At 32.9% G+C, this 12051-nt stretch overlaps 1 protein-coding gene across 1 annotated transcript in view; it reads right to left on the bottom strand.

Annotated features, from left to right (window-relative positions):
- The window catches only part of LOC116846080 (BCL2/adenovirus E1B 19 kDa protein-interacting protein 3), a 64247-nt gene that overhangs the window by 40563 nt on the left and 11633 nt on the right, over positions 1-12051 (bottom strand). The gene's annotated exons all lie outside the window — the stretch shown is intronic.

Genomic DNA, 12051 nt, shown 5'->3' with positions numbered 1-12051 from the left:
TTCTTCTTTTCTGCCTAAAATCGTTTTTTTCGTTTTATTCCTTTCATGATTATTTTTCGAAGATAATACTTTAGCACAATGTTAGCACAACTTAGCACAACCTAGCACAATAAAAAAAATTTCGAAAATCAAAAAGTGGGGGGCTACCAAAAAAAACGGTTTTTTCCATTTTTCTCGCTCATTTTTCGTATTAAAAATTTATAATTCGAGCACAATGTAGCACAAACCTAGCACAAATCAGCACAACTGTCAAAATTAATAAATTCGAAAAGTGGGGGGCTAACTTCATACAGGCCCTCCGGTGAGCTTATAAAGCTCCATGAAGAACGTAACAAGGATGAAGTCATCGCTGCGAAAGCTTGCAAGTTCATCTACCGTTACTATAATCTGCATAACGGCTAACAATTCGCATATTCTACGCGCCAACGCGCTTCAATTTCCATAGTTGCGAAACCATTGCGCATCAATACAAAGAAACATAACAATCGGGCATTTTGCGCAGCGTATCCATCTGTGCATACCAAAAAATATTCCACCGTTCAGAAAAGTAATTACTCAGTTTACTTTCCTTTTTTTAAGTAGCAACTATCTTCAACAAAGAATATTTTTTTAATAATACTAATTATTTAATTAAATTGTGCCATGTGCTCAAAAGAATTGATTCTCTTCGCAAGAGTATTAGACTTCACCGAAGAAAATGATTCGATTCTGTGCAGTAAGTAAACTCTGAAAATGTTGGTTTTATAAAAATTTATATATCTAATATTTTATTATTAAAATTACGAAGTTATATGAAATATTTAATTGATTATTTAATTGTATTTAATTATATTAAATTATAAATTATATTAAATATATATTGAAAAAATGTTTAACACCAATTGCGGAAATTAGTATTCTCGATTGAAATGCTGAACTTACTAGGATTCAGAATGTAATTTGAATAAATTTGACGCTTGCGACGAACTATAGTAGATTCACGAGTACATTATACGAATATATATGATGCGAATATGACTTTAATGCAGTATGTAGTTTTCCGTGTACAGTTAAAATTTCTACGATTGGGATTCAATCGACCGGCGACACGCGCCATCTTCGATTGCGTCTCGTGTTTGTCGATTTTCTTGGAGAAATTTCACACATTAGATGAGCTTATCTACTTTCTATAACGCGATTTCTCGTTCTTCCTCTCTTATCTTTTCTATAGAAGAGAATCCAGAAGATTTTTTAAACTACACTGAGAAAAAAATATCTAAAACTTAAATATTTATATTAGATGATTACTATTAACATATTTACTTAAATCAAAATTTTTTTCATTTAAACCGAGTATTGTTTATTCAGTTTAAGTAAACAACGCTCGGTTTAAATAAAGAGAATTTTTATTTAAATAAATATATTAATGATATCCACTTAATAAATATTTGTTAATTTTTTAATTTTTTTTCTTAGTGCGCGTTTCCGTACAATGTGAAGAAAAATTTAGATCAAAAGTTAAGATACGTTGAAACGACAAAGGAAACCACAAAGCTGTGCACGCAAACGTGCGCCCTTGTGTTTCCTAACGATTAATAAGTTCCCTCTAAAGGCGATTTAAAAAAATACTCGTCGAAGCGCGACGACCTCCACTCTTTGTTCACGTTTATTATCAGTTTAAACTGACGTTCCTCTCCTCGTAGCCACGGTAGCCGTGGCTTAACAGCGCGGGAAAATATTACTTGCGACGGAAGCGGTGTGCTCTTGGCTTCGGTGATGGCAGGAGGAGCTTAAGGGAGCAACGACTTTTTCAGGCAGACAAGAAAATTTATTTTTATTTTACGTGCGGAAATAACGTCGCATCCACTACCGTTCCGAGTCTGCAGACGTCACTCTCTGGTTTGCGTGATTTATGTTCGTAGAGAGAGAAAGAGAGAGAAAATATAGTCCAATAAAAAAAAGTCTTATAAAATAGTGTTGTAGTTATAATTTCTCAGAATTTTATTTTCGTTTCAGTTTTTCTTTTTGTAAAATAAAACAGAAGCAAATTTTAATGAGAAATTTATATTTCTTTCTCGAAATGTACCGAAAAATTTAATTGTTTGAAAATAAAAATTCTAGTTCAAAAGACTAACTACAACACTATTTTATAAAAAACTTTTTTTTTATTTTTTTAGTTAGATTATTGTACATCTATATAAATCATGCAAACCAGAAAGACTGCAAGCTCGAAGCGGCAATGAATGCTATGACGTCATTTTACACAAAAAAAATAAAATTTAAAACAAATTTTATTGTTTAAATGTAAATATATTAATTCCATAAGAGCAAATATGTTATATATCCAAATATATTTATTGAATAGTTTTATTTAAATAAATTCCCAAATATTGTTGCTTTTTTGGCCTGAGAAAATAATTTATTATCTTAAGGCTCCTGGCCCCTCACATTGTCTATCTCTTTTTAATGACGTCAGAAGCGAGAAAATACATGCTAAAAATTCTTACAAGATACGTTGCAAAATAAAAATATATATCCATAAAGTAATATTTGCAATCGATTAAACAAATTTGTAAGATATTTCGTGCACTCCCCTTTTGCTCTAACAATCAATAATTTGTCATAATGTGACATACAATTCATCTTTTTAACCTAGATTAAGAAGATGAATTGTGTCACGTTACGACAAATTATTGATTGTTAGAGCAAAAGGGGAGTGTACAGAATATCTTACAAATTTGTTTAATCGATTGTTACTTTACAGATATATATTTTTATTTCAATGCATTTCGCAAGAATTTTTAGCATGCATTTTCTGTCTTCTGACGTCATTAAAAAGAGATAGATAATGCGAGGGGTCAGAAGCCTTAAATCATAAGCCAACTAAAATATTTATCTATTTACGACGCGCTTTACACTTTACACTTTTGATTTGCATTACAATGTTCGACGCGCACCTTTTGAACCGTTATCCACTTCGAAAAGGAAAGGTCATGCTTTGTGAAGATTCGAGAAAATAAAATTTCATCTACCGAGCGCGGGAATAGCGCGGGATGAGCGAACCTCTGCGAACCGACAGCAACCGAGTGCAACCGAAGGTACCGGGAAAACGCGATTGTCGGTCATTAGACGCATTTATCGGCGGTGACGCTTCACGACAGTCTATACAGTGTGTAGACACGTGGCACCGCGACAATGTTGGTGCGCTGCACGCTTACCCACCGTCCTTCCGTTCTTCTGATCGTGCGTCATCCGATCAGCAAAGTTTACCTCGAGTTCGTTCACCTATTTGTAAACTGTCGTTTACGGGACAGGCACATGCCTTTGCGCTTTCGCCTGATCCGACAAGTCGATATCACGGCACATAAACTTTGCGATATCGATCGATACGTCTTCCTTAATAACAAAACAAGCGAACGCCGTCGGATGATGCCGCTCGCAACCATTTATTGGTAAGCTAAACATCGGACACGAAAAAATTAGAGAAAAGTGTGTAACGTCGTGTGTGTATGCTGGATCTACGTTTCCGAAATGGTAGAGGAATTTTGTATTCAGTTGAACCTAATTTACATGCACATGAAGTATGGAACATTTTGCGTCAAACATCTCTTGTATACTATGGTTGCATTCCAAAATGCAACCTTCTTCTTTTTGAGGAAATTTTTACTTTATAGTATATGTAACGTGAACTATAAGTATTGAATAAAATTTTCCTCAAAAAAGACATTTTGGAATGCAACCTAAAAGAAAAAATAAGAAATCTATCCCTATGAAAATATAAAATAAAATGTCTCTCTCTCTTTTTTTTCTATCTGCATGTGTATGTGTGTATGAATGTATGTCTTCTATTAACTTCTAAACCTTTCAACCAATATGGATCAAAATCTTACATAATAATTCTCTAGGAGATTCTGCGAAAAATATGAGCTACGCAAAACTAGGACACGCCACTCTTCCCTCTGACTTCATCCCCTTGACACATTGTGATAATTTAAGTTTAGATATTCTAGACATATAAGAAGCACACGAACACCAGATAGTTTAAGCTAGTAATAAGCTAATAATAAGTGAAGGGTTTAGTAGTTATTTGATGAGTACTAAACAGCATATATTTATTACACTAAAATGTGTTTCAAACAAGAAATTACATTTTCTTAAAACCTTAATAAAATCTTAGTTTCTCGTAAAAACATATATTTATGTTATTTAAATAAAAGAACTTAGATTTTTAAGTAAATGCGCTGTTAGTACCTACCAGAGATAAGTATTTACCAATTTTTTTATACTTTTTCTCTCAATGTGTGTAATGTGTTTTCTCTTTCTATGTGCGACGCTATCTTATATACTTCTTCAACAGGGAAATAATTATCGGTTTCGCACGGGTGACTGAACAATAAACCACCGTCGCGCACGAGTTTGTCGCAGTTCGTTATTACACAACGGATTTGTCGCATTTTTTGCCCGTGAAACATACGCGCGCCGATTAATGTTTTCGCGAAGCCGCGACTCGTAAAAGAGAATAATAACGACGACCACGCTTCGATCCAAGTCACTCTCGAGTTCACATCGACGTGTTATCGCGATAGAACGACACATGCGAGTGATAAAAATATTCAACAGCGTCTTGTCATGGTTTTCAAAGTAAATAGTGGAGACGTGCGAGAGTGACGTAAACATAAATATTTCGATGCGCTCGTCAAGATGTAATGACGATAAATCATTTGCGCAAGCACTCATATCGAATTATTTTTTCACGGAGATACAAACATTACATTCAATTGTGTTCAATTCACACAGGAAAATATGTACTGCATTCAAGTAAATGTTATTTCTCTTAAGTATTTCATGAGTTTATATTATATCTGCAAATCTCTGTCATAAGTTCATCATAAGCATCAAATTTATTTAAAATACACTCTGAATCCTAGTAGGTTTAATACTTATTGCATAAAGACAAACCAAATTTTTCTTCAAAGGAGTTTTACAATATTCCTTTAAAGAGAATAAATTCTTCTTTTACATGATAATGAACTTTTCTCAAATATGTGGTGAATATATTTCAAAACTATTCAAGAAAATAAAATCTTTGAAGATAATTCGTTGAAAATAATTATTTATTTTCTCTCTAAGTTTCTTAAAGTGAAAAGTGGCAATATTTTCACTCGAGACGATAGTAAAAATATTGCCACTCGAGATCACTGAATGTTTCATTTAAGATTAAAGTGGATTCTGACTCCATATAAACGTATGTTTCAATCGATTGAAATAAATATGTTCCCCTGGTGATGGAATACATCAGATTCACTCTTCAATTTTGAGTGAAAATATTCATTCAACAATTTTCAGAGTGAAAAATAATTCGAATTCTACTTTTCCAGTAAGATTTTACTACAAAAAAATTTTTAAAGTAGAAGAAGGAAAATAAACTAAGTAATCGAAAATAAACTGAGTTCTCTTAGCAATAAAATGATATTTTTTTGTGCGTGGTCTTATGTTTTTATTTACACAGATATATTCTTTTCGCCAATCTGCATGTAAGATTATTATTACTATTATTTAATATTTTAGATCTTTGAGATTAATTGCCGCCGAGAGAGAAATTAAACTGAAGATAATATATTTCGAGATCGGAGTTCTGCGAGAATAAATAAATATTCCCTTTTGTATTGATTGTCACCATTGAATATCATATTTTCTCATAAATGAAAACAAATGTAGTTTTTTCAATAAAAAAATTTCCGTTGGCGCCTCCGCGCCACGCAATGCAGGAGATCGTGAACAATGCAATCGGTTGCATCGCTTTCACAGACAGACCGAATGATAGGTTACGTCGATTCGCGTTGTTAGTCCGACAAAGATACCAACACGATAACAGAGCATAAACGTTACGCCAAGAGAGAAAATGGAAAAATTGACTCGAAACAAAGCCGGCAAAAATAATACCATGCCAACTGAACATAAATCTTTCAGCGAGCGAACTTTTCGCACTATGCAATATTTAGCAAGCAAGAAATACGAAAGCATTGCACAAAAAACTGTATGTCATATATCATTGTCCAACCATCGATAAAATTCCTCTTTTCAAAAAATGCTTTTTTAATAAGAAAGATATTCATAAATCATATTGAAGAACACGCAAAAAAAAAGTATTTTTTTTCAATGAATCATGATACTAAATATTCCGCGTATTAATTAATATTGAGAATACAATCAGTAGCAAAGAGATTGCAATATTTTTCTCTCGATGAGGTTTAGAGAACACATTTAATATCCAATAAAAAGAAAGAAATTTTCTGGGAATTATTAAGTGACAAATTCTCCTATTGCGTACGGTTGCGTTGCAAAATATTCGCCGAAGAAGATTTTCAAGCTTTCTGCCACTATATGACTACACAATGCAAATAATATTTATATGTAACGTTTATATCAAAAAGATAAGATAATGTTTCACTACACTGTAAGAGAAAAAAAAAAGATAAAATATAATTTATTCGTTAAGTACTAGTAACAAATTTGGTTAAATTTAAATTCTTTTGTTTGAATAAAATAAATAACTGCTTTCATAAAAAGCAACGACTTTAGGGAAATGTACATTTCCTCATTTAAAAAATCTTTCTTCAATGTAAAGATACGCACATTAGTATAAATAAATGTTATTCACCGAACAAATATCTTTTATTTTTTTAATATTTTGTTGCACAGTACACTGAAAAAATACTTGAAAATTTATTCATTAAATTTAAAACTTATTTGTAGTATTAATATATTAAGAAAAAAATTTATTAATAAAACAAAGTTTATTCACAGAAATAAATTTTATATCTCGCAGACATCAACTTTATTATACAGAAATAAAACTTTACATCCCATAAAGAAATTTTCAAGTATCTTTTCTCAGTGCAATTATCAGTGCAGTTATCAGTGCAGTTATCAGTGCTGAAACTTGTCTCATGTGAGGTTTTCATTCCAAGTCAGATCTAAATATAAATCCAGTTGGATTGCACGATACATGTAATATTATATCTGTAATCGCGAATCAACAGAAGAATTCTCATCTAACTGTAAACTCAACTTCGAATATCTCATTTAAAACGAGTTTCCGGTATTGATTATTAATACAGATCTTAAACTAGAGTCACACGATACACAATTTCATGCCTTCTGATATGCAAGCTAACTGGCAGTTCAATTCACTGCATAGATCTTCCAATACACGATAGCGATTCGTGCAGTGAACTGAACTACTGAACAGCATGCACGTAAGAAGGCATGAAATCATGCATGGTGTGATTCTAACTTTACATACTAAAGCGAAGGTAACGTCTGTTTATCAATCATGAGCATTTATCAGCACGCATTATATAAGTCTACCTACGCGCGTCCGCCGGAAAACAATCGATATATGCGACGCAATGCTCTTGTGTTTTCCGCGATCGCGTCGTCGTCATTATCGTCGTCGACGTCGCGCGAAATCGACGTCCGCGTGTCGTCCAGTTCGCAGTCAACTCGTGTGAGTATCTCGTCGCTGCGTCACGCATATTTGCATAGCTCATGGTAACCTTAAATCCGACGCGGATTCACCAGCCGTGTCGACAAGATAGAGTGTTTACACGCATAATAAACGCATCCGTTGTGCGTCGCTGCCGCGCGGGCTGCACTTGCGTAATTCGCCCCGGGTTTGCATATATACGATGAACATATTAATTAGGAACGGACTTCACGGCCGCGATAATCTCGCCACATGGACGAGACGTGTCGATGGATACCGTTAGAGATCAAAGTTCGGAGCCCGTCTGGAGACTCGCGGATTGCCAACACCTGATCAGCAGCGATCGTATCCGGGTCAACCTGGTCAAATTACGTCGGCTGATGTCTCTGACCAATCGCAACTTTTATTCGCATGGTAAATCGCATCGTTCGACCGCTAAATGCAAGTATAATGCGCGCAATACTAAGACTGTGAGTTGTAATAAATGAGTTTGAAATATTCCTGATTGTATATGTTGTGCTTACACACAGAAAAGTATCATTCCACTGCTAAGAGAAACGATCACTCAATTTATTTTTCTTCTTTTGAGTAATTGTTATCTTCAACGAAGAATATTCTCTTGATAATTGTCTTAAGGTAATAATCTAACGATAACTTAAGGATAATTGTTTTAAGGTGTCACAAATTTTACAAAGGTTCGTTTACTCAAAAGGAGAATTTATTCTCTTTACAAAAATATTGTAAAACTTAATCGAAGAAAAAGATGATTCGATTCTATGCAGTAAGCAAACCGAATTTTTGTTTTAATTTAATATTTTTGGTTGAAAAATGCTGAGCTCACTACACATAAAACATTTTATTGGATTAACTAAATTTCTGATGAAATATGAACGTATCAGAAAATTTCGGTCGACGTTACCAAAATACTGTTAGAGTTAATCAGAAATCTCGTTAAATTGAACAGAATTCTGATCAATTCAACCAAAATTTCTATTCGTCTATGTTTCATCAGAAATGTGAGAAGAATCCAAATTCTTCCATGTAGGACTGAGAATTTATATGATAGATTTGCGAATATGTAAACTTATGAAATACTTGAAACAAATAACATTTATTTGCATGCGGTATATATTTTTTTATTGCGCAATCAAAAATTAATTCTGCGTCACGTTGCGATTTCGTTATATTGAAGTATCGGTATAATATATGAATTTTTTTGCTACAGTTCGTTCAAGCGGAGGAATTCGTTGGCAGAATTAATGTGTATATTATGATTTTACTTTTACTTTAGATGCAACTTTGGCGTGTTATTTAATCCGACCTTGCCGTCCGATCTGTCGCTGGACGCAACGTGAGTCGTATTGGAAATGCCAACATCTAATCTCTAAAGATATCCGTTACCTCACGTTAAACAGTACAGTCTCTAACCACACCGTTTGCCAATTACCCATCCCCCGTAAATTGCCTTACGATAACTGTCGCTTAACCTTCATTAACCTAACCTTGCGCTACCAATCAGTAAGATTGACATATCGCTTTCGATCACGCCTCCTGCTCCAAACAAAGTATCGTAACATCCGCTTGTTTCTAGTGCTCTCACTCCTATTTTTTGTCCTCTATCGTTCTCTGGCTTAAGATTCAAGGTTGATGGCAGAAAGAGATAAAGAGAAAGAAACAGGAGGCAAAGGACAAGTTATATTATAAATCAAGCATGCAATGTTGGGCATTAATCAATTAAAGTGTCCTGAATAATCTATAACAAATCTAAGATAAACTCAAATTATCAGCAAATTAATAATCAATCGTCATATATGAATATATGAAATCACAAATAATTAATCGATAGATTAGATTAATGATTAATCAAACTTTAATGTAGTTGATACTAATTAACAATTAATTTCATGAATAAATTAAATTATTCGTAATTATATGTATGACGATAGATTAATTTTAATTAATAATTTTGATTTATTGATTTACTTCAATTGATGGAAATTTTCGTCGACTAATATCCAACACTGGTAGCATGGAATAAAAAATCAACTGAACATATTGAGAACTTCGATGAAGAATTATAACACGTCGTTATTCGAGAAAAGTTAACGATAATAAGAACTAGATAATAATAAGAACTGATAATAAGAACTAGATAAGTAGTTAACGACTAATAGTAAGAACGAAGATAGAAGATCCCAGATAAACTTTTATGATTATGACGACATGAGACAATCGGTGATGAAAGCTTTACAATTACTTTAATTACATTTATAAGGCAAATATCCTCACTGATCTAATCGTTAAATTTACATCGATGTAAATCTGTATTTCCGCAATTCCGACTTGCTATGTACTATTTGACAATCAATTATCGCCACTCATTGATCAGTTAAGATTTAATTGATAAGCTCTACATCAGTGTTGCTTGACGGCAAACGATAAACAGCAGTTGAATTACCTGCTACTGCCAGCTGATCTTGTCTTTGTTTACATGGCGTTATCTGTTAAAATTGGAACTTTTTGATCATTTTTCTCGAGAACGGTAAGAGGTTCAGATTAGAGAGTTACATCTTTGGAATCGACTCGACGTGAGCTTTATCAGTTTACAAACCAAGCATAAGGCTGTGACTTTTATTCTGAACTCTCTTTCATCAGTAAAAATACCTTTAAATATGCTTATAAGTAAATAAAAAAGCTTATAAGTCATATATAGACATTTTTATCGAAAAAAGTGAATTCAGAATAAGAGCCATTCTCACTAAAAAATTAAGCGAGTCAAGCAAGATTAAAAATGAGATCTTAAAAATGGAACAATAACAAAAACCTTAATATCCAATCTATAGCATTAGATAGCATTATAGATAGCATTAGACTCAATTAGTTTTTAATCTACGTGGCTAATGTGCGATAAGAAATTCAATACGACAAGATTGTTAAAATGACTCACCGTAGGCTGACGAAACAAAAGAAATAATAGCACGTCGCACTCCAACCAATGTTGAGTCGTCAAAATAGTCTAGCACGTGGCTGTCAAATGCGCACGTGTTGACTCTAACACGCGTACAACACCCGGTGTCTCTCATTGCAAAATGTAAGCTGATCTTCGGGCTTTGATATTTCTGAACGTGAACGTATACTGTAAACGCGGTTTTTCTTTACGTCGTCGACAAGTTACAACAAGAGAAGATACCAGCCCAGATAAACTTTTACGATTATTATGTGAGACAATCAGTGATGGAAATTTTACAATTCTCCTAATTACACTTATATAAAGTAAATATACTGAATGAAATATATTGAATTAATTATTTTAAATTTACACCATATACAATAAAACAAACAAATTTTTTGTTGTATTGATTTGGCAACAAATTTACTAAAAGTTACACTCAGATTTTCATATTACATTTAACAAGGACTTGATTAAATAGCGTGTAAGTGTGTAGATGCTTGTTTAACATGATACCTGAGTTTAGAATGATTGTAGTGTGTTAAATTAAGTATAGAGGATCATCAGGTAGAGGAAATTATGTATGAATTAGTTAGATAGTATGTAAGTGAAAGTGAAACGAGATAGGAAAACAGGATTCAGGATGGAAAAAGCACACAGTTGATATGACATCATAAGGAACGAGTAGTTAGAGTAATAATGTAAGTAGGTAATGCAAGTAAACTTAAATTAATATGATGCAGAGGAAGTTATCAATAAAGCAAATGTATTATAGGTGGTAATAGAAGACAGAAGTGCACAAAGGATGGAGGAAGAAAAGCATCACAAAAGAAATACAATAATAAATACAAATAAATAAAGAGAAGAAAGATTTCGCCATCGGATGGAATAAAGAAGTAAAATAAAGATACACAAAAGAAGGATGACACAAGGAGTGAGACAGGTGCTGTACAAGTGAAAAGAGTGAAGTGTAAAGAAAAAGAAAAATATAGAAAATGAAAAATTCCTCTTTGGCAATGTAAGGGAATATAAACATAAAAGGAATGAAGAAAAAGGCAGAGAAATCACTTCATGGAGTTAGTACAAAATATAGAATAGAAAGTATAGAGTTTGGAATATTGTGTATGAAGACGATATGGTACCCGTTGAGTGTAAAATAGGAAATTAGAACTTGGCACACCATATTTAAAAATGTGACATTTTTTTTAGAGTTCTGATACTCTCTTGAAAAGTTCTAGAACTCTATGCAACTATTTTAAATAGTTCCGATCATTAAATACAAAAAAATAGACTTTTAAAAAAAGGTGCGCTAAGTTCACGCAGCGCACCTAATCAGTAAAATCAACTATTTCTTTAGAGTTCCGGTTTGTTTTACAATAGTTCTAGAGTTCTATATCATATATAACAATAATTCTACTAATTAAAAGCGAAAAGTCGATTTGGGAAGACCTAATTCACAAAATGTGAAATACGGACAACAAAATAAGAGAGATTAACACTATTTCGCGAGTCCTGCATATTTGAAAATATTTTCAACATTCACTTGTAATCAGGGAATGAAAATATAAAGAGTTTTATGCGATAGCAGAAATAATTTCTTCATAAAAAATTATAAAGTGTTCGAGGTCGCGTA

The sequence above is a fragment of the Odontomachus brunneus genome, unplaced genomic scaffold, assembly GCF_010583005.1.
Source record: "Odontomachus brunneus isolate Ranch 3 - 2012 unplaced genomic scaffold, Obru_v1 Obru_scaffold_060, whole genome shotgun sequence".
In the NCBI taxonomy this organism is placed as follows: domain Eukaryota; kingdom Metazoa; phylum Arthropoda; class Insecta; order Hymenoptera; family Formicidae; genus Odontomachus; species Odontomachus brunneus.
This window is presented reverse-complemented; position numbering and strand designations above follow the sequence as displayed.